General features: G+C 39.2%; 1 pseudogene; it reads right to left on the reverse strand.

The window, feature by feature from the left end:
• Window positions 1-26434, reverse strand: part of LOC149204690 (glutathione S-transferase U17-like) — a 77315-nt pseudogene extending 50881 nt beyond the window's left edge.
• Window positions 26435-27101: the final 667 nt, after the last annotated feature.

Genomic DNA, 27101 nt, shown 5'->3' on the forward strand with positions numbered 1-27101 from the left:
AACATGGCTCTCATGGTCATGAAACTTTCCATGAATTAAGATTCTGATTCCAAATGTGTTTCTCCTGCCATGCTTCTCCTTGGATAGACTCTTCCAATTTCTGGGTTAGCCTGAACCAGTTCTCCTTCTCCTAATTTGGGCTTTGACCTAGTTATCATTCAACAATCCAGCACAAGCTTGTCTAGTCTTAGCAAACCTAAATCTCTCATACCACTTGATCTGAAAATGAAGATCTTAGATTACTTTTAAGGTATTATAGACTCATGTGCATGGATTTTCCTTTATTACTTAGTGCAATGGATCGATAATATTGCTAATAATGCAGACAATTGAGCTGTTAGATAAACATAATAGACAACACACATAACATAGCAAATTTAGTATGGAGTTCACCCAAAACTCTTGGGCTACATCTCGTAGTCCAGACTTTAGTGGTGGCCTCTCTATTATGTCTTCAAGAGTAGAGTTTTACAAAGTGTGAGATCAAATTGAGTCTCAATACATCAAATGCAAAGAACAGGAGTTTTCCTTGAATCCCTCAAGCCTCTCTGAGTACACAGACTCTTTCTTTCACTCTCTGTCTCTATTTTTTTCCCTCTGTCTCAATACTTCCTTCTCTCTATCTTCTATCTTCTGTGGCTTTAAAGCCAATCGGCATTGTCTATTCATTTCCTATTCTTAGGCTCTCTGGCTCCTGGCCTCTGTCTGCTCGAATCTCCCTTCTGAGCGTTAGCAATCATGACATAACGTCTTCAGGGGAGGTGGCCACCTGTTCTGCAACGTAAGGGACCATCGGGCTTTTGAAATCCAAAAAAATAGCGTTCTTTGTTTTCACAGAGAAACACTGTAAAACACAGGAAAATTCACTAATCTATTGTTTTTCGGACTTCAAAAATCCTTAAATCTACTCTATACTTCTATCGGGTCCGCCTGTAATCGCTTATTGCTTGTTGCAAGTTCCCGTTCCGTGGTTTCCCTTTGTATTTATAAAAATACATTAAAACACTAAAAATTTCGCAAAACGGCTTTATGGACTTGAAATATTTATGAAGTGGCATTTACAAAACCTTTCAGGTCTGGTTTCATTGCATCAGCGCTTCCCTTCGTATTTCATTTATTAAACGAAATACGTGAAATACATAGCAAAACACCTTTTTACAGAATTGAAAATATTTTAAACTTGGTCCATAATCCCGTCGGGTCCGGCCATCACATCGCATATATATGTATGGCCCCACTCCTTGTAATGCTCCGACGTGATACTATGATTGCGACTTGTCATAATTACATATCGCATAGACCCCTGGGCCATTTGGTAAGCACTCCTTTGTATTTTTCGATTGTGATATCACATGTTAACCTGGGTCGTCGACCTACGTGCTTGATCGACATTCCTCGTTGACCTGCGCTGATCGCGATCACAACTGTCATGTGATAGCTCCTGATTGCCTCCACTTTCCATAGCCAATTGGGATATGCCGATCGGATCTGGACCGTTGATCGGCCAGATCTGACGGCTCTTGTGAATTGTTCCTTTGACTGCCAATAAGCTTGTTTTCCACTATTTCTTCATATTTTTGGGTTCCGATAGTGTTATCCGCCATTTCTGGGAGTTCTTCTTTTGCAATCGAGCTGCTCCCACAATCGATCTCTTCTTCCTTTCGGCCACCCCATTCTGCTGTGGGTTATGGGGTGCCGTCAACTCTCATTTAATTCCTTCTATAGCATAGAAGTCCTTAAACTATTGGGAGACATACTCTCCACCATTTTCGCTATGCAAGGCTTTTATTTTATTTCCAGATTCTTTATCTACCAAGACTTTAAACTCATAAAACCTCAAGAGGTTATGATCCTTCTTTTGCATAAAGTAGATCCAGCATCTACGAGAAAAGTCATCAATAAAAATAACATAGTACCTTTGTTTAGTGGTGGAGGTTGTAGAGAAAGGTTCACAAACATCTAAGTGAGCTCGCTCTAGGATTGCTCCAGCTCTACTGTCTCGATCCAGAAAGGAGGATTTCGCATACTTACGCAAGGTACAACCTTTGCATGTATTCATCTACTCCAGTTTTCCCTTGGGAAGTCTGCTAGAAATCTGCTACATGATTTTCAGGGCTCCATGGTGCAAGTGGCCCAATATTCTATGCCATAGCTCGCCAACATCTTGGCTCTACACTATCTCATCTTTGGAATGCAATGCAACACAGTCGTCTACCTCCAACTTGTAGAGATTCTTTACTCGAATCCTGATTTGCTTGGTTTGTCCAGTATCAATATGCCTCACGAATACCTTTCCTTTACTAAAGACTACATCATAGGCTTTATCTTCTAGCATAGCGACAGACACGAGATTTTTCTTCAGACCTGGTACATATTTTACATCAGTCAGGGTGAGAGGAGCTCCATGCTCCCTCTGAAACACAACCGTACCTTCACCCGAAACACGATACTTTCCATCATCGCCCATCCCGATCCACATCTGGAGATCTTTCTCCTCCAAGGTACTAAAAAGATTCTTGTTGCCTGACATGTGGAATGAAGCTCCACTATCCAGGTACCACACACATCCCACCATCGATGAAACCATGCATGCGATAAGAGAGAAATCCAACTCAAACTGTGAGGCCAGTGCCTCACCATCAAAACCCTTCGAGGATCCCTTCTTAAATTTCTTCTGTGGATAATTCGTAGCATAATGGCCCACTTCATGACAATGAAAGCATCACACTTTCGATTTCTCGAACTTCTTCCCACCATGGGAAGAACTGGATTTGGAATGGGATGCCTTCCTTTCCCTTTCCTCACCTTACTCACTAACGCTAGATTTTCCTCATCATCTAGCTTTGATGAGGATCCATCTCTGGTGCTTCTTCTTACCTCCTCCTACATCTTATTCGACCAAAGTTGTTCCCAATCTGAAAATTTTTCTCTTCCATTAACCGAGTCTTGGTAGCTATGCCAGCTCTTAGGAAGACTGGGGAGTGCAAGACTCACCATGTCATCATCGGCTGTCATGATCCCTATATTTCCAAGCTCATCCCTGCAGGTGGTGAGCTCATTCAGATATGTAGAGATCATGTCACCCTTTTCACACTCGATTTTCCGAAGCTTGTCTTTCAGCATCAGCTTCCTCTGATCGCTGCTATTCTGATATAGATCTTTCAATGTTTTCCACATCGAAAACAATCTCTCCTTCCCATGGAGGTGTTATCACTCAAAAGTTTTCCCTTGAAGTTATCAAAAGAAGATATCATCGGAGGTAACCACAAACCAATCTTTTAGGCTTAGGTTCTAGCCAACCTAAGTCCATAGATGGCTCTCTCTTTATGATTTCGCTTTGTTTTTATCAGATTTTAGGCTAGCTTAGTGTTCAGGGAGTTCTGGTTTTTTATTAAAGGTTGGGTGGTGGAATTCTTAGAGCAGATGGATAGAGCTAGGTCTTCAAGCCATTGGGCTGTGGAGTCAATCAATGGATAGCATGACTAGACCATATCAATAAAGGGAATGTTCACAGGGTAGGCTAGCAAAGAAAAAGGCAAATATTCATGTCTAATGGATGAAATGGTTCTAACCAGGGTGAAAGGGTAGCTAAGAATCCTTGGACCGAGATCAGAATGAAGAAAAGAAGGTGATCATGAACAAAGGGCAATTAAGAATCCTTTGCTATAGACCAAGGGAGAAACTACAGAAACTAAGGAGCAATTAAGAATTCCCTAACTAAGATAGTTTAACAGAAAACGTTCAGAATGTAAAATAGTTAAGACAGAGTGCATTCATGCAATTTCTGAAATATCATTCCATGTTATATGTTTAGATTTTAGATAAACAAACAATACTATGAAGAAACATAAGAGAAACAATAGTAAACATGAGAGAATACTTATTTGTATTTCACTTTACACAAGAATCCTATAAAATATCTGATCTTTATTCCTTGATCCAGCAAGCCAATCCAGTCATTGATACAATAGAATTTTGATTTGAGAGAAAAAGTCTATAGAAATGTCTTGGAATCCACCCTACATACTTCGAAATGTGAAGTATTTATACAAAAAATAATTACAAAATATCTCATAACAGTTTGAGATTTAATCTAGGAAATAAAATATCTTCATGCATGAAGATAGAGACAGATGTGAAACTGCTTCTTGTTGTCCCTTTTATTGTGGTGTTGCTGGTTGTTTCTGTTGAGTTTTAAGCCCTTTAAGCTGGCTGATGGTTGTGGTATTTCCACGCTGGAGTCTTCTTTACTTTGATCTTTCACTGATACTCTTTGACTCTGTTACTCTTTGACCCTGCTTATCTGTCTTTCACTTGTTTCACCTGGCTGCCTTCAGATTTACTGTGGTAACTTTCTGATGTAAAACGTTTTTCAAAGTAAAACTATCATTTTTTCCCACCATTCTACTTTAGGCAATCTCACCTTTAACATTCTCCTATAAATTTTGTCTCCCTTTGTGTATTTTGCAAAATTGGGCTTTGTGAGAAACAAATGTTTCACCTCATGTTCTAAGAAAAAGAGGTTCTCTAATGTACCATCCAATACTTTTCTAGTAGGAAAAGCTTTAATACCTGAAGAGTTGGCTTGTTCTTTGGCCAACCTCCTTAGTTTATCACTATATTCCAGTTGGGTCATAAGTTTATCATTAATGACCATAGGACTGGGAAGGCCTCTGACCCTCTAAATTTGAAATTTGGCCATAAACTTGTCAATGACCACTTGCATGTTGTGGCACTTTCCTTCTAAGTTGAGCATAAGGTTTCTTTTTTAAAGAACCTTTTTAATCTCTAGGATGGCTTTAGTCCTATCCTCTACACCAAGCTCATGGAGCTCATACATGTTCTTATTGTTTAATAGGTGGATGAGTCGATTTGCATCCTCAGGTTGGTCTCCTAACTCTTCCCTTACTTTCTGGATAGCCTTAGTGGCTACCTTCACCAATTCAGTTTGCTCAAATATAACTTGAATTGATAGCCAAATATCATTGAAAGATTCAATGACATTGGCCCAAAGAATTTCTTTATTCTGTCCTAGTGGCTTCTGCAGTGTTAAATCTTTCTCTAAGACTTTGATTTTCTCACCCATCCTTAGGGATTTCTGTGTTTCTTCTCTTTACTGAATTTGGGCAAGTTTACAGTCAGTTTCTAAACTTGCCACTTTCTCCTTTAATATTTTGAGCTCTGTAGCTTGGATGGACATTTCCTCCATAGCCTTTACCAGTTCTGTTGTTTTTTCAGTTGAAGTGCCTGCTGCTATAGTGGATTCAGTTTTAATTGGTAGTGTTGTGGTAGGTGGATCTGTTGGTGCCAATGATGCTACCAATGTGGAGGGAATTGTTGTTGTTAACGTGGGAATGGCAGTTGTGGAAGTTGTTGCCAGGTCACTTTGCTTGCACTGAATCAAAATGTCCAACTCCTTGTCTCTTTCTTTAACCTGATCATTTAGCTTTAGGACTAGGTCCATCATCTCTTCATGTCCTTTTTGTGCTTCTAGGACTTCCATTGTTTGAGGGTGATGTAGCTGAGGAATTTTGAGCTACTTCTTTAGTGGAGCAATGTCATCATTCTTATTTTTCATTAGCTACTCTGTTGCTTTCACATCCTTGGGATCATGTGCCAATCCTATCACTAAGTCCCCTAAGGACTTGATTCTTGTATCTTTGGGCTGTGAAGAGGCCTTCTCCAACTGGAACTGAGCTGACATATTATTTAAATATTTCTACAGTTGGTGAGCTGCTATGGCTTTCCCTGTCAGTGTAGAATAAATCATTTCACCTGTTTGTTTATGTAGCTCAATCTGGTCAATGAGATGAATATCCCTTGCCAATACTTCAAAATCCACTCTTTTGAAATCTGTTGTTGTCCTTGGTTGCTGAGCGGTCGACTTGATGAAGGTCATTTGCATCTTCCCCTATTTTACATCATAGGCTGACATAAGCCTTGTTTGATTGGTAGGGGTCATTTTCAAGTACTATGCATAGGTCTGGGCTTTCAACCTCTCATTTCTGGCCTTTATCTCTTTGTAACTCTCTTTGATGTCTTCATCTTTATTTGCTCGCATTCTGAAAGAGGATACCTCAACACTTTGTTGCCTTTCCAAAATTTGAGTGTGTGATGTGGAAGGTTCTAGGATTCCTCCAAATGGAGTGGCATGCCCGCTCCCATCTCTTTCTGTGTTGGTAACCTCAGTTGTCTGTTCTATATATTCCTGTTCAGAAATAGGATTTATTCTTTGTCTTTTAGCCTGGCTTATCTGTGCATAGGCTTGAGATGTTGTTCTTCCTGAAGGAGTAGCCCCTTCCCTGTTTCTCTTGAGATTTTTCTCCTCATTTAGAGGAGTCTGTAAGACTGGGGGGGTGCTCATGGTGGCCTCTGGCCTGTCTCTTTTCTCTGTTTGTTCTAGTATATCCGATTGGTCTGGTGCTTCTAATTCTTCTTGTGCCTGTGACTCTTCTTGTCCCTGTGATTCTCCTTGAACCTGTGATTCTCCTTGAACCTATGATTCTCCTAGCACTTGCAGGAAAGAACCCTCATCAATAAGTTTCTCTAGATCAATTAAAGTGTTTTCCATAGTAACTTCAGTGCTATCCTTGTCTTCTAAAGTGTTTTCCACCCATTCTAGTTAGTTGGCATACTTTTCTATTTCATGGATACGGTGATGAATGTAGTGAGTCATCATGTTTTTCTGTCTTTTGTTGCAGATGAAGTCCAAGGGATCATACCTCCATATGAAGCTCTATTTTAGATTTAACCTTTGAAGGATTTCGTTTGCCTCCTTTCCAGCTTCTCGGCTATTACAAATAAAGGGGCCTAATTGCTCTTTGATTTTGAGCTGGGCCTTCTTTGTGGCTCTGACAAAGTGTACCTCATCTGAATTGATTATCTTCCTATTGTACTCCAGACCAAATAACCGCATTGGGAGGTATTTGGGTAGTTTATATGGGCCAACTCACAGCCACAAATTCTAATCACAATGTGGTTTTGGTACAAGTACCAATCCACCACTTTGGATTGTTTTCAGAGTTGCAGGATCCTTCTTATATCTGAATTGATTCTTGGAGGAGGGCTTCCTATCAACATTTTCATAATGGGATGTAAAAATAGGTCTATGAAGTCTATATATGAATATGGGGAGTCATATTTATGGGTCAATGGAGTCTAGAAAATCACTGACATAGGGTGACCTGTTGTGTCAAGCTTCTAAAGAGTAAATGGGAACTTATCAGCTTGGTAGTATACAAAGAGGTGATACAAAATAGAGGAGTACTTGAAGACTCATTCATTACTCATCCTAAGGAACTGGTCATGCATCCTATCAGCTATAAACTTGGCATAATCATAAATAACAGCAGGAGGTTGTCATGGAGTGTATATGGACATGAAAGCCAAGATAATCGCATCTGCATACTCACTGGTGGTATAACCTAGGAAACTGGACATCATTGCTACAATGTCTTGGCCAAATGGGGAAAATATGGTATACACATATGGAGGAGGATCTTTGGGAGTATACTTCTCTTCTACAATGTAGGTTTGGATTATTTGGGCTAGTCTTGCAGAACTAAGCTTGGGAAATAAGTCCAATAGATCTCCAATGGAGAGGGGAGTCAAGTTTTGGCCAGGTTGAAGTTGCAGCATCTCATTTATTGATTCAGCAGTGATGGTGAAAAGTACAGTCTGGTTAGGGGACATCACTGCTCTTTGGCTAGGGATATAGTTTGCATGGCAGTAATGGACAATTTCTGGGAAAATGTGAACTTTAGGGAATTGGTACTTGGGCAAATTGGACTCCCAAAAACCAATTTTATCAACATGGTTCAGGTATTGGTCTCTATATTGGCAATGGTGTTTGAGAGGGGATTCATGGACAGAGGTGTCTTTTATCTGGAAATATTTTTCTGCCAAGGGAAGATGGTCTAAGTCTAGAGGAGGAGTGGAAATAGGTCTCACATCCATGGCAATTGGGGCAGCCATTCTCAGTTCTTGTGGATTTGAGAATGGGGGAGATGATTTTCGGTTTTTTAGGGCAAAGGTGGTTGAGTCAGAGTAAGCTTAAGTCACTTGAGTTTCTTTAATTAATATTTTACTTTAACTAACAAACTCACTAACTGGTTCTGAAATTGAGAGGTTTTCCAGTGAATTATGGATTAAATACTTGGAATTAGGGAGAACTAGATGTGAACAGGTCAGCTGGCAACTGCGAACGGTTGAAAAGGTTCTGAGTTGGCCAGAGAGCAAACTGGGTGTTTTGTGGCGTCTTTAGGGTGAAATTGGACGTAGGTTGACAACTTCGACATTCGCAAGTGTGTGCATGGAGCTTTTGAGTTGAAAAAACGATAAAACAAATGATTTGGGGATTTTTTGGCTTTATGAGAAAAAAGTCAATTTTGGCGGGTACAGGTGAATAATGGTCGTTTGTCATGTAGCGGGGTGAATAGTGACTTTTTGGTGCATAGCGGACGGGCGGTAAGTGGTTTCCATGCATCGCTTTTGGGCGCTCGGTGGTATTGGCGGGAGGGCGCCTGATTCCATTCATTGAGCGACATGTAGCCTCGGGGGTCCAGCAGGAAACAACTCTTTTCGGGCGGGTAATGTTCAAACATCGAGACCCGTCCGAAATGGATGTGGGCCGTTCGATGTGATGGGGAGATATCATGAAGTAATCGGGCAGTGGAGTTGCACGGAGGGTAGTGGGGGGGCCCGATAGTTAATTAAGTATGGAAGAGTTAAGTTAATGAGGGATTAAGGCGGGGTTGAGGTGTTGGCGTCATTAAGGGAGGGATTAATTGGATTTTAGACTAACTTAATCGTGGATTGATTAGTTAGTGGGTTTGGGTAGAAAATCATAGTTTATATAAGTAAACTAGGGTAGGGTTAATTAACATTGCGGGAGTTAAATATATACGGGAAATGGATTTTTGTTTGGGATTTAATAAATAAATTAATAATTAGTAAAATGAGCGGAAAGGGGCACAATACCCTAAGTTTTTGATATTTCATGCTTTTAATGCTTTTCCGGTAATAACATAAAAACTTAGGATATAGTGTTTTTGCGAGTTTTTGATATGAAAATGAGTTATGTGAGGGAATAAACACTTTTTCCTAGGTAAAAGTAATTTAACCTTAGGAAAGAGTATTATTTAGGTAAAATGAATGAACTGAAGGGGGGAATGAATGTTTATGAGGGGGTTTTAGTACTTATTGCCTATAATTCATTGAGCCAAGGTCAGGTCCCTACAAAAGTCAGAGAAATGCTCCGAGCCTCTTTGACTTAAGGTTTTTAAGTACTTTGAACTTTATTATGGGAAATTAGTTAAATCAAAGGTGAAATGAATGAGGGAAATTAAGTAATTGACTTTGATATCCATCTGTATATTTGGGTGCCCATTCACATTTGGAACTTTTATGATGAAAAATATGATACACATGCTTTTGTCTAATCAATCATCATAATTCTGCAACCTTTCTACTACTTACCCATCTACTCATCCTACCATTTTTACTTCTCTTTATTAGGGTGCATTTGAGCTAGCAAACCCTTATCAAACATTTTTCTTTCTATTTACAATAGTAAACTGATTAATTCTAACCTTATTACATCCAAGGGCTCAGATTAAACAGTTGAGCTTCTTTATTTACTCTACCTATCTACTTATCTGCCAAGGTTACACTGTTTGGCCAGATTTTTATTCTTTACCTATAGACATGAAATTGAAACATGAAATAGCCAAGTTTAAACATTTTGACTATCATGGATTGTGGAAAAGATTACAAATTGCACACAATCATTTATTATGCACAAAAGGTAAATAGTAGTGGCCTTTTGGCTTGCTCACTTTCATGGTCTTTTTCTTTTCTTTTTTTTCTCGGCAATACTAACTACTTTGTATTAATATGTACAGGTAAACTTTTACATCAAACAGACTAGCTGCCCAGGGCCAACTGTGGCTCCTTGGGTGGCGATATCAAACTTATATTTTTTGCCTCGCAGGGCACTAGTTCCAGATAGCTTGAAAAACATGACTCTGAGATTTTCCAGAATGACTTCAAAACAGCCCACGCAGGGGCATTCCAAAAAGACGCATATCCCAAACAAACTATAGAGACCGATAACATTACCGAGAACCGACAAGAAACAGGCAAAGACATAAAGCTTAGACCAGACATTAGACTCCGGACCCAGTGCAACTGTGGAAGCCGCGAGCCAGACTTAAGGACCTAAAGGAAATAGACTATGATGCAGAACGAAAACTTGAAATTAGCCAGCACCCTGACCCCAGCCTGAGAAAAGGAAGCAAAAACGAAGGAGTGCCGCTGGGAACTACTCCTCTAGTTCTTCTTCCACGAATCTGCTCCAACCTTGTCCCTCTGGAACCCTTTCCCACATAGCCATGGGATTCTGCGCGGGAGCTGGCAGCTCGGATTCTTGAAGTTGGGAGGGGGGTTGAGGCAACTCTCTTCTTGAATTTCTCGCTGCATTGGAGGGCTCCCCCATTGGGCGCTTTCCCCTCTCGCTTGCTGAACTATCCTCCGCAGGAACCAATGATGAACTTTCTTCATTTTCCTCAGGGATTTTGGTAAAAAGCACAGAGATGTGGGCATTAACACCTGCATTGTCTCTGGAGCTACCCAGCGTAAAGGTGACTGAGCCAAATGCTGGGAGTATGGTCTCACCCTCAATAGAGCTGCCCACTTCCAGAAATTGACCAGCTGAGAGTGGGGTGACTCCCGCCCTTCGATAACAGTAGCAACAGCAACAATGATGATGAATGTCAGCTGCAGGAGGACGAGAGGATTCTCCACATCCTGGGCCTCTTCTGCTAGGCATCCTCTCACGCGGCCGCACCATGGTATCCTCCAATTCCTTTTCCTGAACCAGAGCAGTGGAGGGCCGACAGTGGCTATGGTCCCTTCCCGTAGCTTGCTGCATCCAAAATGGGTATGAATCGAATTTAACTGAGCGAAGACAGAGCCCAGAAAACACAAGAATGGCGCGGACCTCACCCAATCTTTCAATAACCAGATCGTGGTATTGGCACTCAGAATTCTGAGAATTCTTCCTGTCGCTCTGAGCTCTCTTACCCACCGATTCAGCATATTTAAGCTCCTGAACATTCCCTCTGAAATGACCTTCATTAAATGCGTCTTGCAGGATTGCCATCACCTCCCGCAGCTCCATTAAGATCGCCCTTATGCCTCTCGCGTCTTGAAGGATCGGCGGCTTGAGGCAATAAAGGCTCATGCTCATCACGTGTCAGCCCATGCCAGGCATGTGGCCTCTCGTGGACAGGCTCGATGACACCCGCATCCGGGGATGGTCTTTTTCTTTTCTTGAGGTTCATATTTTTCATCTTTTTTTTGACCTTTTTGTTCTTTTTGTACTTTGATTTTTTTTTTAGGACATACCCTCTTTACATTTTTTTTTTTTGAATATGGGAAACATTTGCAGAAAGAAAAGGTATGTACATATTATAGGTTTAATCTCATCCATTCAAAAATTACGACTCGTATTGGTATAGGAACCTAACAGGAGCCTCGAGACAATGTGGTCTCGAACTCCCTCCAGGAGGATTCTCCTTGCTCTAGCCACACATTTCTTCCATTCCGCCAATTTTGTAGCATCAGCCACTGCTGGCTTGGGGACTCCTTGATCAATGAAGTCCTTTAGACCGTTTTCCTCTAATACTGCTTCCATGCGATCCTTTCAGGCTATATAATTCAAGCTGCCATCAAGGGAATACTCGAGTCTTAAACAGTTGAATGTCATTGGTGAAATTGAGATGGGATAAGAACTTGATTTCTATATTTAGGAACCTCAAACTTCAAACTTCTCCCTTATTGTATACTGTTTTTCACTTTGATCACCTTCGCTCTGATACCATGTAGAAATTCCCACTGTAGATCAATAGATTATGCAATATACTAAATCAAAATATAAGATCTACTTCTACAACAAACTTTGTGGAAGGTTAATCGAATAAGAGAAAGATCAAATAAAACACATATAAATGAGAACAAGAATTCAATCACACATGAACACAGAAGAATAACCCGGGGAAAGCCTCAACCTAAAACCCCAATCTCTGTATTATCATACAAGTGGAAATATGTTCAGATTACAAAAAGAATCAACTCTCAAGCTATCCTACTCTCTCTACAATCAACCAATACTACTCACATACTAAATAGACACAAGATATGCCTGCCCTCAGCCCTCCAAACCTCCTATTTCCTTGCGCAGTTTCTCCTGGGGTCCAATGCTGCCACCTGTGTGAATTCACCTCTCACACAACTCACCAAACTCAGAAGTAACTGCGCAATCCTGAAGGAGATGAATTCCTTCTGCATGCAAGAGATATTCACAATGGAATATTCCTGCAACTGATAGTATATTGTCCCTTCATCTGATCTCAACTGGGTCTCTGACTAAACTGACATGCATGAGTTATTTATGAGAGAATATTCAGTTATCTGAAGTGCAGCAGTTACATGCATGCATGCATTAACTAACTGAACTCACAATTAGTTCAACAAACTATTTGAACTAATCTAACTAGACTTAACTCAGTTAACTGAGCTAGCTAATTAAAACTAAAATTACAACTCATCCTTATCTCTTTAACTGATGGATAAATTCCTTAATCAATGGAGAAAATGATGCATGTCTTCACATAGACTTCATGTTTGATTTTCAACAACTAATTAACTCAAGATGAATTAATTAATTATTTTACAAATAGCTACTAAGATCAAATTCGAATTTTACTTCTCTATTTTAGTTCAGGGACTAACTAAAATAGGAAGGTATCCCGAAATGCTATTTATAGCAGTGCTAAATTTAGCATTTCTTGTTGCTATTTTCAACATTTTTCGTAAGTAGCGGCAAGAATGACGCCACCACCAACAAACAAACTAAAGAGATAAGGGGAATTCCATGCTAAATGAAGGGCATTAAACCTCTGGAAAAGTTATGCGGTGTGCCATGGTGATGACGCGAGAAATCGCCTTGGAATTTTGGCAGAAGGATTGACCTACAAAAGTAAGAGACATCACTAGTATAAGAGAGGCGACTTCATCTTTATTGAAATTTATTTGTGGTAAATTTGAGTAAAATGATATTTGTGATTTCCTTGTTTTATTTTTTTCACTGAGCATTTAAATTGGCAAGAGAATTTTAATAAAGTTTCATTGCTTTGTGGTCAATTTGAAATTAGTTAAACAAACAAAAATAAATGTGGTCGGACCTGTGAACTCTAGTAGACTACGGTCCGATCTGATGAATATAGCACTATTCATTTCCACTTGAAGGTATTCACCTATTTTTTTGGGTGATGCAAGAATTTTATAGTATTGTTATTGGTGAAGCTAGAATTTTAAGGATGTTGTATATGAGAAATTTGCATGCATTCTACCACAAAAATTAAATTCTTTGCATAAATTAATAAATGAGAATGGAATTTGACGTACAAGGTATCATTTTTTTTAATGGAACTAAGCATGTGAAATTAGTGGTGTGGTTACTTCTAGATAACAACAAATATGAATTCTTTAATCTCTATAGTGGGTGTAATTCTCAGTGGAAAGCATATATATTTTTTTTCTAAGTTAGGCTAATTCTAGTACTAAAAAAATATTGGACACTGAGGCCTAAGCCTTTGCCTATACATGCCTGAGTAATGGAAAAAAATAGCAGAGATAAAGTATGAACTTCCCATCATGGGAAACCAGTCCGAATCAAAAAACGATTTCAAAAATTTAACTTGCCGCCCACGCAGGGGAAACCAGCAACTGCGCACAGTCTTTTATCAGTTGTTCAAGGTGAAATAGAAACCAACCAAGGAACCTAAAACCATCAGTTTTTCCGGAACCCCCATTAAAGAAAATAGAAAGCAAAATTCCAAAAACCTGAGAAAAAGTAGACACGTGGCAGGTTATGTGGCAAACACGTGGTGGGCTGTGTGGCAAAAACTTGGCAAGCAATGAGGTTGACTAGGAGCGATATGGAGACGACAGGTGTTCCTCCATGATGAAGCACCTGTAATCCTCCATGTCGACACCTGCCTATTGCAAGGCCTCCGTGTTGCCTGCCTGCTGCACCGAATGTTCCTCCTCGATGAAACAACAATAAGGGTCTGTGACTTCTTCTTTATGCTGGTCCTGGTCTGCCTCCTTCCTTGTTTGTCCCGTCTCCTTCCTTGTTCGCCACTTCCCTGCTCCATGGGTGCTTGTCTGAGCCATGTCTAGTTCTTCTCTGGTGTGGCCACCACCTTCAGTGCTTTGTTCCTCAATTGGTCTAGTGCGACAACATCTTCAGTGGCCTATTCCTCAATTGCTTGCTTCGTCTCGTGAAAGAAAATGGAGATAGTGGTGGTGATGATGGACCTGTTCATGGATGAACAAAAGGTGAATTGGGTAGACTAGAGATGCGGTTGTGAATGGGATGGAGTGCCTCTGGGAGGCGAAGCAGAAATGGAAGGAATGCCATTGGGAGGCAAGGCAGGGGGTGTCGAATGGAGGCGGTAGATTGAGAGCAACCTCTTCCACTACGGGTGTTTGGGTAGCACCCAGTAGTCTGCTGGGCCAGAGAGGAAGTGGAATTAGAAACTGGAGAATGATGGGGATGAGTCAGGCTTCCTCTGCTTCCGCCCTTGTGACTGTGCATACGATGACGCGTTCTTGGCATGTTGGCTCCAGAATTTTGATAATTTCTTCTGAGATTAGGCTCAGAGTGATGCAGAGGCTGAGTAGAATTTACAGGTTGCTCAGAGGAGGGACTATCCATAGAGGCCGAGCAAAAGACGAAATGGCAAGCCAGGCTCTGTGTGAAGTGAATTCCCGTGCCTAAATCAATACACCAGAGGAGGTGGTAGCGTCTCCCGGTGGTAGTGCGAGAGCTGGGTGCTGCAGCGGCTTGAAGGAAAAGGCATTGTAGTGGCAGAGGATGAAAAACAGGTGCAGTGCTAAGATTATCACTGGAATTCATATTTGCGTAGATCCGAGGTGGGTGGTTGCTTACAGGTTGGAGATGGCACCCCCTTAAATGCCATTTATGGCTATTGTTAATGCCAGTTTTAGACTAGTGTGCCAGACTACGGAAGGTCGTGTGGGCTAGCCACATGATATTTCGTTCAACCACCACTTCATTGTCCTTGTTGAGCACCCGTATATGGGAAATGTGTTTCCTTGTGCACTAGGTCAATGCATGCTTGTAATTGATCTTGGTCATGTAACATATTGATTGTTCCAGATTGTAGGACCTGATCATGTTCAACTCCTATGTTTGCCAAAAGATCAACGACCTTGTTGTTTTCTCTTTTGACGTGAATGAAGGTGGTAGATCATCTGTTTTTCATCCATTGCTCTACTAGTTCGAGTCTGGTCACTAGTCTCTAACTGGTAGCGACTCTTGAAGCTATGGTTCCCAGTTGTATTTGGGTAACCATGTGTATCAGAATTTGCGAGTCCCCTTATATTATAATAGGATGAAAATTATGTTTATGTGCTAAGTTCATACCTTTCCATAGTCCTTCCAGTTCTATAGAATTATTTGTGTCCCATCCAATTGAAGCAAAGTACATTAGCAGAGGTCAGCCTTCGTGATCTCTGAAAATTCCACCATGTCCTGCTTTGCCTGGGTTTCCTTTTGAGGCCCCATCAAAGTTTAGTTTGATCACATTTGTTGGATGGGGAATCCAATGTGATGGCTGCTTGTTGATCGTGCTTGCTTTGCTGGGATCAATTTGAACTTGTGGGAGCTTTAATTTCTAGCTGTCCCATATACTCTGTTCCGGTGCCTGGGTGGGAAAGTCCTCAACACTCCACTATTGGAGGGCTAGGTTTTCTTGAATATTTTGACATAAATTGGTCCAGATGATCTCCAAAGTAGTGCTTTGATTTTTGAAAATTATTTTGTTTCTTTCCTTCCAAATTGTTTAGGAAAGGAAGCCCGAGAGAATTGTCCATAGTGCATTTAGAAGTTTTCTTTTATTTGGAATAGCGATCCAATTAAAAATGGTGCCCCTGATATCCCCTAAGATTTTGCAAGGTCGTTGACATCTGAAGGTGAGTTTTTCCCATAATTGGTTAGCCATGTCGCAGGAGTCCATGAGGTGTTGTATAGTTTCTCCTTGTTTTTGACAATTAGGACAATAAGAGGGTCCCTGGAATCCTCTTTCAATTAAATTATCCCAAGTGAGAATTCTTCGATGATAGAGAAACCAAGTAAAAGTAGAGATTTTGGGCAATATTCCTGTAGTCCATAGACAATTTCAAGCAGGATCAACTGGTTCCTGTGTTTGGAGCATCAGCTTATATGCTTCTTTTGTTGTGTAAGTTCCCCTAGGAGTGTAACCCCATCTCAGAACATCTTTTCCATTGGTACATCTGATTTTCCTACTGGTGAGTTCTTTGTGTAGATCCGTGTTATAGGCTTCAGTTGCATGCTATATTATCTTTTCAATAGGTTTCCATTGCCTAAAGCCTTGATTGGTACTTTGAGTCCAGTATTCTCCTACCTGGTTAGTCTGGTTGATGTTATTTACATCGTGATTTATAAAGGGAAGAATTTCTGAAATTTTTGGCTTCTGTTGCCATGAATCCATCCAAAAACACACAATTCGCCCCTTGCATATCTCCCAAAAGTTGTGCTTTTGTATTAGCTCTCTATGTTGTTTTGTTGCATTCCAGATTAGAGATCCCGTGTCTGTGGTGGTGATTCTAATCAACTCTTCCTGTGGATGATTTTTCACATATTTTGCATTCCATATTTGGGCCCATGGCTTCTGTGTATTTGAAACCCACTGCCACCATATTCGTGCTCCCATTAAAGTGTTACTGTGTTGTGGCTCTCGTAGTCCTAGACCCCCTTGCTTTTTTGGTGTGCAAACCATGACCCATTTACGGTTTTGCCCTATGGAGCCCCATAAAAAGTTGCGTTGCAAAATTTTGATCTTTTTGAGTGCCCATTTCGGTGCCACAAGAACTGAGATGAGATAGAGAGGCATGGATTGTAAAACTACCTTTATCAGAATGAGCCAGCTGGCCATGTTTAGAGTTCTGTAGGTCCAGGACGATAGGTGGCTTTCAATTTTCTAAATGAGTTGTTGCCAAGAGGCACGATTTAAGGTTGAGTCAATCAGTGGAGAGCACAAATATTTAGATGGAAGTTTAGCTTGTGAGAATCCTATGATTCTGGTAATTATTCTTTGAGTGGAAAGAGGAGTGTGGAAAAGAAAAATTGAGATTTAGCAGTATTAATGGTGGTTCCTGAGGCCATTGAAAAGGTTTCTAGTATAGCTTTGAAGGCACGGGCTTCACTAACAGAAGGATGTCTGAACAGCATATTGTCATCAACAAATTATTGATGAGTTATAGCAGGGGTTCCATGGGCAGAGATGCCTCTGAGGTCATGAGATTGAGCAACATTCTTTATAAGGTGACCCAGACCTTCTGCCACAATAATAAAGAGAAGGGGGATAAAGGGTCCTGTTGATGAATTCCTCTAGAAGGGGAGTAGGGTTTGGAGGGGATTCCATTAACAAGGATGGAGCAAATGGGGGAGGATATGATATTCATAAGCCATCTAACCCAGGTCGGTAAAAAGTCGAAGGCAGTAAGCAATTGTTTTATATAAGACCAACTTAGTTTGTCAAAAGCTTTAGAGAGATCGATTTTAAGAAACATACTTGCATGTTTATTGCTTTTTAATGAATGAATTATTTCATGAGTCAATATGATGCCATCCAAGATTTGACATCATTCAACATAGCCGGACTATTCTGGCGAAATGAGAAGAGGGAGAAGTGGTTTAAGGCGATTGGCAATGACTATCAAAATGATTTTGTAAATGACATTGCATAAAGCAATGGGCCTGAACTTCTCCGGAGTACTCGGCTAATCTTCTTTGGGAATGAGAGCTATGAATGTTGCACTGAGGGAAGGAAGTAGCCAATGCATAGCTCGTGATTCTTCTACCACTTTCCAGACTTTCTCTTTGATTAAATCCCAAAAGTGATGGTAGAAGTTAGAGGTGAAGCCATCAGGTCCTAGAGCCTTCCCATCTTTCAGCTGATCTGAAGCTGTTTCTACTTCCGTCGTAGTTACCGGTCGCAGCAAGAGATGATTGTGCTCTTCTGTTATAATTCTAGGAATTTGTTGGAGTATTTTGTTTATTGCAGGTTGTCTATCTGTAGGTGGCTCTTGATGTATAGTTTGAAAGTGATTAGTGAGCTCTCTCTGAATATCTTTCTATTTCTCCATTCTCTCTCCCTGTGGATTTTGAATATGCAAAATGGTATTATTCATTCTTCTTTGGATAGTTGTGCAATGAAAGAATTTGGTATTTCTTTCCACTTCTTTTAGCCATCTGATTCTTGACTTTAGTTTCTAGAGCATTTCCTCTTGTTTCCTTCTTTCTTCCAATTGTGTGAGAAGAGCTTGTTCTTGACTTGCTAAAGTCTCAATTCTCTCCTGTAATGATCTTCTGCTGTAGCTCTTTCATACTTTGCTCGAGCACTTTTTGGCCTTGAATGATATTACCGAATGTGGTGTGATTCTAGTACTTGATTTTCCTTTTGATATGCTTCAGCCTCTGTTGGAATTTGTACATAGTTGAACCGCTAAAGAGGATAAAGCTCTCCCAAGCTAATTTGACCATACTTTTGAAATCAGGGTGAGTGAGCCAAAAGTTTCAAATCTAAAGGGTTTCCTATTTGAATTTCCAGGACCCGTCCATTGCAGGGAAATGGGCCAACGATTGAGCCTGCAATGGGGAGTATTGAGGCAGAAATATCACCTTCTAGATGTACTGAGTTATTGGAGATGAGGAATCTGTCCAACCTGGATGTGATTTGTTGAGAGCCCGACCTTTTATTATTCCATGTGAAAAGACCATTATCAAATGGTAAATCAATTAGCCAATTATTTTGAATGTATTCTTTGAAGCTACTGCTTTCACTGTCTAGTTTCCTTCTACCTCCTTGTTTTTCCTCCAGCCAAGTGATCATATTGAAGTCACTGCCTGTGATCCATAATGGATATGTTCTTGTGGAATTGAGAGTTTCCAGTGATTTTAGCAACATATTCTTTTGCAGAGTATCTTGTGGGAAGTATACATTTGTCAAGTGACCATGTATATTGGTTCCGATGATGTGAAAAATGGCTTCGATGAAATGATGAGAAGCATGGAAGTCTGTAAGGGAGATGTGCTACATGTTCTAGGCTATTGCAAGCCCCCCCAAAGCTCTTGTAGCATCTACTGTGACAGCTTGGCATCCCGACCAGGCTTTGGATAACATGGAAGCTAAGGTGCTAGTATTACATTTTGTTTCTTGCATGAATAAAATATGTGGTCTTTCATGCTGTATCATGTTCTTTATCATCCTGTATTTCCCGGGACAATTAAGTCCTCGAACATTCCATGAGATGAGCTTCATGGTTGACCGGTAGGTAAGGATCTGTAGTATTTAGTCAACTTGGAGCACCTTCCGAACTCCACTAGCATTTCCCCAATGAGGATGGTGCGTTGTAAATCTATCTTTCTGCCTCTTTTCTTCCCATCTTTGGTAATGTGTTTCCCATCCCAGCTGCTTCCTTGTTGTATGCCTAGTGTGCTGTGTTGGTGCACTCTTGATAGTACTACTTCTATATTTTCAAGTTGCTTATCTTGTATTTTGTCAAACTCTTTCTTGTTGCATGCTTGTTCTAGACTAAAAATGTCTAGGTCTCCTAGATCAAAGCTTTCAAGTTATTCTTCCATGTGACTTTGTTGACTACTCTCATCCATGTGGTGGGCTGTGTTGAGTGGATCTGTCAGCAAGTTGTCAATGTCCATTCCTTTTTCGGACCATAGGGCTTTGTTGTGATCTTGAAGGGGGATAGGTTGCAAGGTTGTTGGTTGCGGATCTAAGTTATTCGCTAATGATGGTTGACTATCATCATTAGGAGTAGGTGCAACAAAAAGTTTGGTGGATGGCGTGGAAGTTGTCTTAGCTATATTGGAAGGATTTGATTCTCGCATATCTAGGTTTGACAGAAGGTCAAAATTGTTTCTGGAGGATGGTGCATCAGAGGATGGTTTTACATTTTTTGGTGCTATAGAGGGGTTTTTTGTTATGCTTCTTTCTATTAGCAACTTTGGTAAATGCTTCCGCATCAAATTTTCCCCCATGGTCTGTGGATTTAGGAGGGGCATTTATAGGACAATCACGGCATAAATGTCCATGGGCGTGGCCTTTCCTGCATCTAAAGGGAACATGTCCATAATCTATGGGTTGAATCCATTCAAAGTCATCGTGAAGGAGACTTACCGAATCTGTGAGTGCCTTGTCGAGTTTCATGTAAACACAGATGCGAGCGTATGAGGTGTACTGACAAAGCTTTGTTTCCTCTGCAATCTTTATGAATTCTCCTAGCCCATTGCAAATAGCTTTAAGTGATTATTTATCCCAATATTCCAGAGCTAAGGAATACATGCAAATCTAGACTAGTGCCCAGTTGAAGTCTTCCTTGTCTGGATTGAATCTTTCTATCCAGTCTTGTAGATATAGAACATTGAAAAAGTAAGGTCCTCCATCTAGAACATGATTTCTATCTTCAATGCAGTTGAAGATGGCTGTAAAAAAACCTTTGGGGCCTAGCTGTAGGGTTACATGTCTCTTGGGCTTCCACTTTGAGGTTATCCATCCTTGCAGAGCTTTTTTGGTAGGCCAGTAACCTATAAATTTTCCTATCAGTGCATGGTCTTTCATATATTGTATTTGTGCATTGATTTGATGACTGGGTAAGTCAATCTTGGGTCGTTCCGCTGCAATGGACTTGCAAGTGGATGATGATGCCTTCTTTGGTTCTTCGGGTGTTGCAGGGTTGTTTTCTTTTTTCAGTGTTCAGATCTACTGGTTCATTCTTATCCTGCTGCTATGCAGGCTGTACTGGTGGCTGTTCTGCTCTTCCAGTTGAGGGATGTTCATTTTCTTCCCTATGAGGCCTACTTACATTGTTGCAGCCTGTGGGGGGAGGCCCTATGGCATCCCCCATCGTGATGTTCATTGGTTGTTTCTACCAATTCAGCTAGACCTGCGCTGGTAGCAGTGCTGCTTGATTCAGAGTCAACTTTCTCTGTCTCTGCGCCATCTAAGGGTTTTTTAGAAACCTCAGTCCGTCATTTTCCTCTGCTCACGAGCTCACGCCTCTAGTGGAAAGCATAATTACCAGAAATGGTTATGGAAAATTAAAAATATTATTTTTAACGATTTATGGGAAGGTATTTGCGAATGAAAGGATGAAAATGAACCAGAAAATCTTAAAGGCGAAAAGAAACTTGCAATGTGGAGGAATAAGGATAAAAATTCATATGCATTGATTTTTGCTTCAATAACAGAAGAGATAAGTTGCAATATACTTTCTAGCACCACAACATTTGAAGCATTGAATAAGTTAAAAGAACTTTATGACTCTCATTTAAAGCTGGAAATGATAAAACACACTGTTAAAAGTTATATATGAGGTAAGCTAGGTCACAGTGCCCCAAATTGTCACACTCCTTGGGAAGAGATTAATTAGAAGAAAGAACTAGACCGTGAGAAACAACAACCTCTTGACAAAGGAAAAATACTTGAGTCCACCGACTATATTATTACACATTGTAATTTCAATATGAATGATGTCTTTAGCACTACTTTATCTAATAGGAAAGATAGTTGGATTTTTGATATTAGAGGCACTTTCCATATAACCTTTAGAAGATATTTTTTGAAACATTCAATGATAATATTAATGTAGTTTACTTTTTTTATAAATCACAAGTAAAACCTCCATGAATTGGATCTAATCGATTAAAAATATCATGACTTGTTGATTATATTTTACATGATGTCCTTTACATTCCTCAATTTCACAAAAAATTGATGTATCTCATACATATCAAGCACCAAGGGAATTCTATGCATATCATCTTCTACATTCAATTCTACTCATTTGGTTCAACAAAGTGATACTGTGTCTTCCAGTTTGTTGTGGCATGCTCGTTTTGTTCATACAAATTATGATAACATCGAGATTATAAGACAACAAGGCATTAAAGTGCTTCCTATTGGTCCAAGAATTCTTACTCTGTGTGACGCTTGTATTTTAGGCAAGCACAGTAACCATCATTTTCATAACTCCACTTCTAGAGCTTCCAAAAAATTAGGTCTCAAACATTCTGATTTAAGTGGACCTATGTCTGTTCCATCTGCCAATGGTAAGAAATATATGTTGACTTTTATGGATGACTACTTGAGGGTGTTTTTGGTTTATCTGTTGAAAAAGAAGCCACAAGTTTTTGAAACTTTTGAAAATTTGCATTTACCAATTAAAAATGAAATTCAACTTAACATTGGCACTCTATGATCTGATAATGGTAGTGAATACACATCTCATGCTTTTGACAAGTATTTGCACGACAATGGCATTGAACATCAAACTACAATTCCTTATAGTCTGTAGCAAAATGGTGTTGTAGAACGTATGAATAGAACTTTGCTAAACATAATGAGATCAATAATGTTTTTTAAGAATGTTAAGTTGATGTTCTGGGGAGAAGCAGTACTTTGTGTAGCCTATATTCACAATTGTTGTCGTTATTTTGTCATCAATAATGAGTCTTCTTATGAAATATGGTATAAATTGATTTCCTATAATTCAACATTTTAGAGTTTTTTGTTCTCTATGCTATGCATTGGTTCCCAAACATCAGCGCAACAAATTGGGTGCCAGGAGTCATAAATGTATTTTCTTGGGACATTTAGTACTTCAAAAGCTTACAGGTTATATGATGATGAGAACAACAAATTTATTTTATTACGATATGTATTTTTTCTTGAATCTTCTAAAGATGCTTCCACTATTGATAGACAACTCAATCATTTAGGTATATTTTCTTCCAAGAAGTTTTATTATGAATCAGACAATGACCTTCCACATTTTGAAGGGGGGATTCCTATTCTAGACCAGTCTATGGAATTTCCTACTATAAATATGCCATCTTTAACACTAGATAATGATAATGTTTATATTGAAGAGAAATTGGATGATAGTAATGTTTCTGCAGGATTAGAAATTTCTCTTGGAGAACTTGTTCTTGAGCTTGTTTTTCAAGACGAGAAATCACCACAACAGTCTCTATGAAGATGAATTCGCATCAAGACATTGCCAAGAAAGTATTATGATTTTGATATAGGGAGTTCTTCTAAACATAATAGAGGAAATGAAGGAGATATTACCTCAAGTTTAGGAAACATATCTCACAATTTTCAATTCAATTTCTTTGTTGTTGATGAACCAAATACTTTTGAAGAATTTGTTGGTCGTGATGAATGGAAAGATGCAATTTAGAGGGAACATGATGCCCTCATAAAGAATGGCACTTGGAGGCTGGCGGATTTTCCTGTTGTCACCAAACCCATTGGTTGTAAGTGTGTTTATAAAATCAAGTATGAGGATGATGTTTCGCTTGATAAGTAAAAAGAAAGGCTTGTAGCGAAGGGGTATGCACAAAACAAAGGTGTTGATTATACATAAACGTTTGATCCTACAACTAAATGGGTCACCATTAGAACTTTGTTTTCTCTTGCAACTCAGAAGGGATGGGAAATACACCATATGGATGTTAAAACAACCTTTTTGAATGGAGATTTCAAGGGGGATGTTTATAGGTTTCAACCAGATGGTTTTTGTGTCAAAGGAAAAGAACAGAAAGTATGTAAATTGGTGAAATATTTGTATGGTTTGAAATAAGCATCTCTTGCATGGTATGAAAAGTTAAGTGAACATCTTCTCAAATTGAATTATAATTTTTTTGACCTAGATGATGCAACTCTTTTTGTCAAGAAATTTGAGAGATCTGTTGTATATCTAGTTGCCTATATTGATGATTTGATGATCACAGGGATCAATGCTAATTATATAGCATATGTTAAAAGGAAGCTACAAAATAGTTTTGATATGACAAATTTGGGTTTTCTTCATTACTATTTAGGAATTGAAGTTGATAAAAAAGTCAAACATATTTTTATTTCTTAGAAAACGTATATTGTATAGTTATTGAATAAGTTTGGAATGCACTATTGTAATCTCGTTTCTACTCCAATGGAGTAGAACTAAAACTTACTTCAAATGAAGGAAGTGCATTTGAAGATCCAACAAAGTACAAGTAGCTCGTTGGAAGTTTGAATTTTCTAACTAGTACCTATCCTGACATAGATTTTGTTGTAAGAATACTTTCCAGGTTTAGGCATTAACCCTATGAAGCTCACTGGATCGCAACAAAACAAGTGCTCAAGTATTTGGAAGACAATGAGTCATATGACATTAAATATTCCAAGGTTTTAGACTTCCATCTAACTAGTTATTCAGATTATGATTTTGATGGAGATAAGGAGCATGGGGTCTTTACTTCTGGTTATTTGATGAATCTTTGATCAACAAATAATAGTTGTAGACCACGAAAGGAATTTGTTCATTCTAGCACTGAAGCTGAATATGTTACGATAGCTCAAGTTACAAAAGAAATAATTTTCCTTTAAAAAATACTTGAAGATTTACAAGAGAAACAAAAGTTTTCGACTCCTTATTCATTGATAATTCTTCTGCAATTCAATTGGCCAAGAATCACAAATTTCATGATCGAAGAAAACATATCAACACCAAATATCACTTGATTTGACTTTATGTGGAGGCCAAAGTCACTCATATACATTTTCCTACTTCAAAGTAGATGACATATACCTTTACCAAAGCACTCAGACGTGAATAATTTGAAAAGTTCATAATGTTACTTGCCATGTCAGATGTCCCTTCGGATTAAGGGGAGAATTTGAACTAATCCTTCGGTATTATGTTTGTATAATAGTAATTAATTACTAGTTTTTATTTTTCTGTTAAAAGTTATTGAGACAAAATTGTCTCGACCTTACATTTATAGAAATGAAGTTTTCATCATGAATGCAATAAATTTTCATTGTGGAGTTTATTCATGGGCCTATCTACACGATTTACTAGTTTTTCCTACCCCTTAGACCCTACTATTGAGTAAAGTAAGAGTGAGTTGCTACTTCTTAGTTGGTTGTGCGCCATTGCTTTATTAGTTTCTCTTTGTGTAACTTGCTTAGATACTATTTGTAAAATCCTCGTCAGATAATTGAGGATAGCTGATTGTTCCAACTCAACTCTTTGTTTATTGTATTTTTAAGTGATCTTCTCTATTTCAATATGACACACATAATCTAAGAAATTTATGATATATGTATTATGTTCTTGTATTAAGAAATTTATTTTATATTTATTTCACAACCTTGTTATCTTCATTAAATTTGAAGAGTTTAATGATCATTATTTAAGATAGATTATTTAAGAACCTACCTCTAGCCATGAACTGAACTTTGTTTATTGTGAGATTGAACTTCCAAATCTTCTATTCCTTCAACCTGTGATAATTTACACATAACCAAGTTATAAATTAAATTCAATGCCCTTTGAAACCGTTAATCCACATTGAAAAGCATACTCATTCGCACGAAACCCCACGAAGCCAAAAGCTGAACCTGAGCATAAACAAAGGCAATCTAATATAACAATCATCATACATGGCTTCCCCTAACTGGGAGGAGGTGCTGTATAACTTCCAGCTGCTTGGCCGGATTGGGCATCACCTCTTTCACTCCATTGGCCGTACAGAATCGGTTCATCCATGCGCGTAACATCGGCACCTTCTCCACATCTATTAAAACGGTATCTGTAGCTTTCTCGAGGCTTTTGGCAAACGCTAACATACTGCCCAGTGCGATGTCAACCCAGCCTATCTCATCTCCTCCAAAATACTGTTTTCCTGAGAAGCAACCGTTCGTTCGCAGAGCATCCTCTATCAAAAGAAAGCTTGCCACCGATTCTTCCGCTGCTTTATGTTGCTGCTCTCCCTGGTCAAATAAAACTCCTCTCAGACATTGAACGAGCTGAGGCCACACATAATAAGCATGAGTTTGTTACAAAATAGAAAAAAAGGTAAGGGAGACTCTCAAAAGAGAAGTGGATGCTGATGATTATTATGAAGCATCTGAATCACCTTGTCGTCTATGAAGGCAGTCCAGAAGCGGGCAATGGCTCGATCATATGGATCTTTGGGCAAGAGCTTTGGCGCATTCTTGTCCCATACCTCCTCGATGTACTGCACAATGATCATGGATTCACAAACAGGCTTTCCATTGTGGATATGCACTGGAATCTTCTTGTGAACAGGGTTTGATTGCAGCAGCAGCTCGCTCTTATTTTGCATATTCTTTTCGATTAACTCATAGTGGATGCCTTTGAGAGACAACGCTATGCAAACCCTGAGGACGAATGGACTTTCCCTGTAACCTAAAACTTTCACTTGCCCCCTTTCTCCACAGGCCTTCTTCGCCATCGCACTGAAAATGTATTGTAATGCAAGGTTTTTTTTTGCCTCAGAATTGCATCTATACATGTTATGATGCTACCCAAACCCCGTAAATATATAGCCTCCCCAGGAGCGCTAGTTGCTCCACCAAGGTGTCGACTTTCAATGAAAGCTAGTTGCTATCCAAGTCTGAATAAAAAAATGTCAGAACATAATTTATATGGGGGAGACGTAATGCATGATGTGGGCAGCTGATTTAAATTATAAAGCAAAACCTAAAGTATACAGCGGAAACGTAACGCATGATCTAACGTACACACCCCGAAACCATATTTTTTGAACGCTTTCCTCTAATTAAGGCATGATCTAATATACACACCCGGAAACATTTTTATTTGAACCTTTTTATCGAATTACAGGTATTGGTCATATGTCTTTTTAATAGAATTGGAAACATAAATTGTTATTAAATAGTAAATTTTAATTCTTTAGAAAAAAATAATTAAAAGTACAAGTAAATTTAATATTCTGATTTTTTTATAAAACATTACATTGATATTCCAAAAAAACTGTCGAAAAATGACAAAAACGCGGTCACACTACTGCATTTTAAATGGCTTTCACAGTTACTATTGTCTGAGAGGCTGTCAGTACGTCACGTTGTCTATGTCCTGTGCCACGAGCACTATCTAGA

This window comes from Pinus tabuliformis, chromosome 1_2, assembly GCF_031772625.1.
Source record: "Pinus tabuliformis cultivar Carrire ecotype Pingquan chromosome 1_2, CPIR1, whole genome shotgun sequence".
Classification (NCBI taxonomy): Eukaryota; Viridiplantae; Streptophyta; class Pinopsida; order Pinales; family Pinaceae; genus Pinus; species Pinus tabuliformis.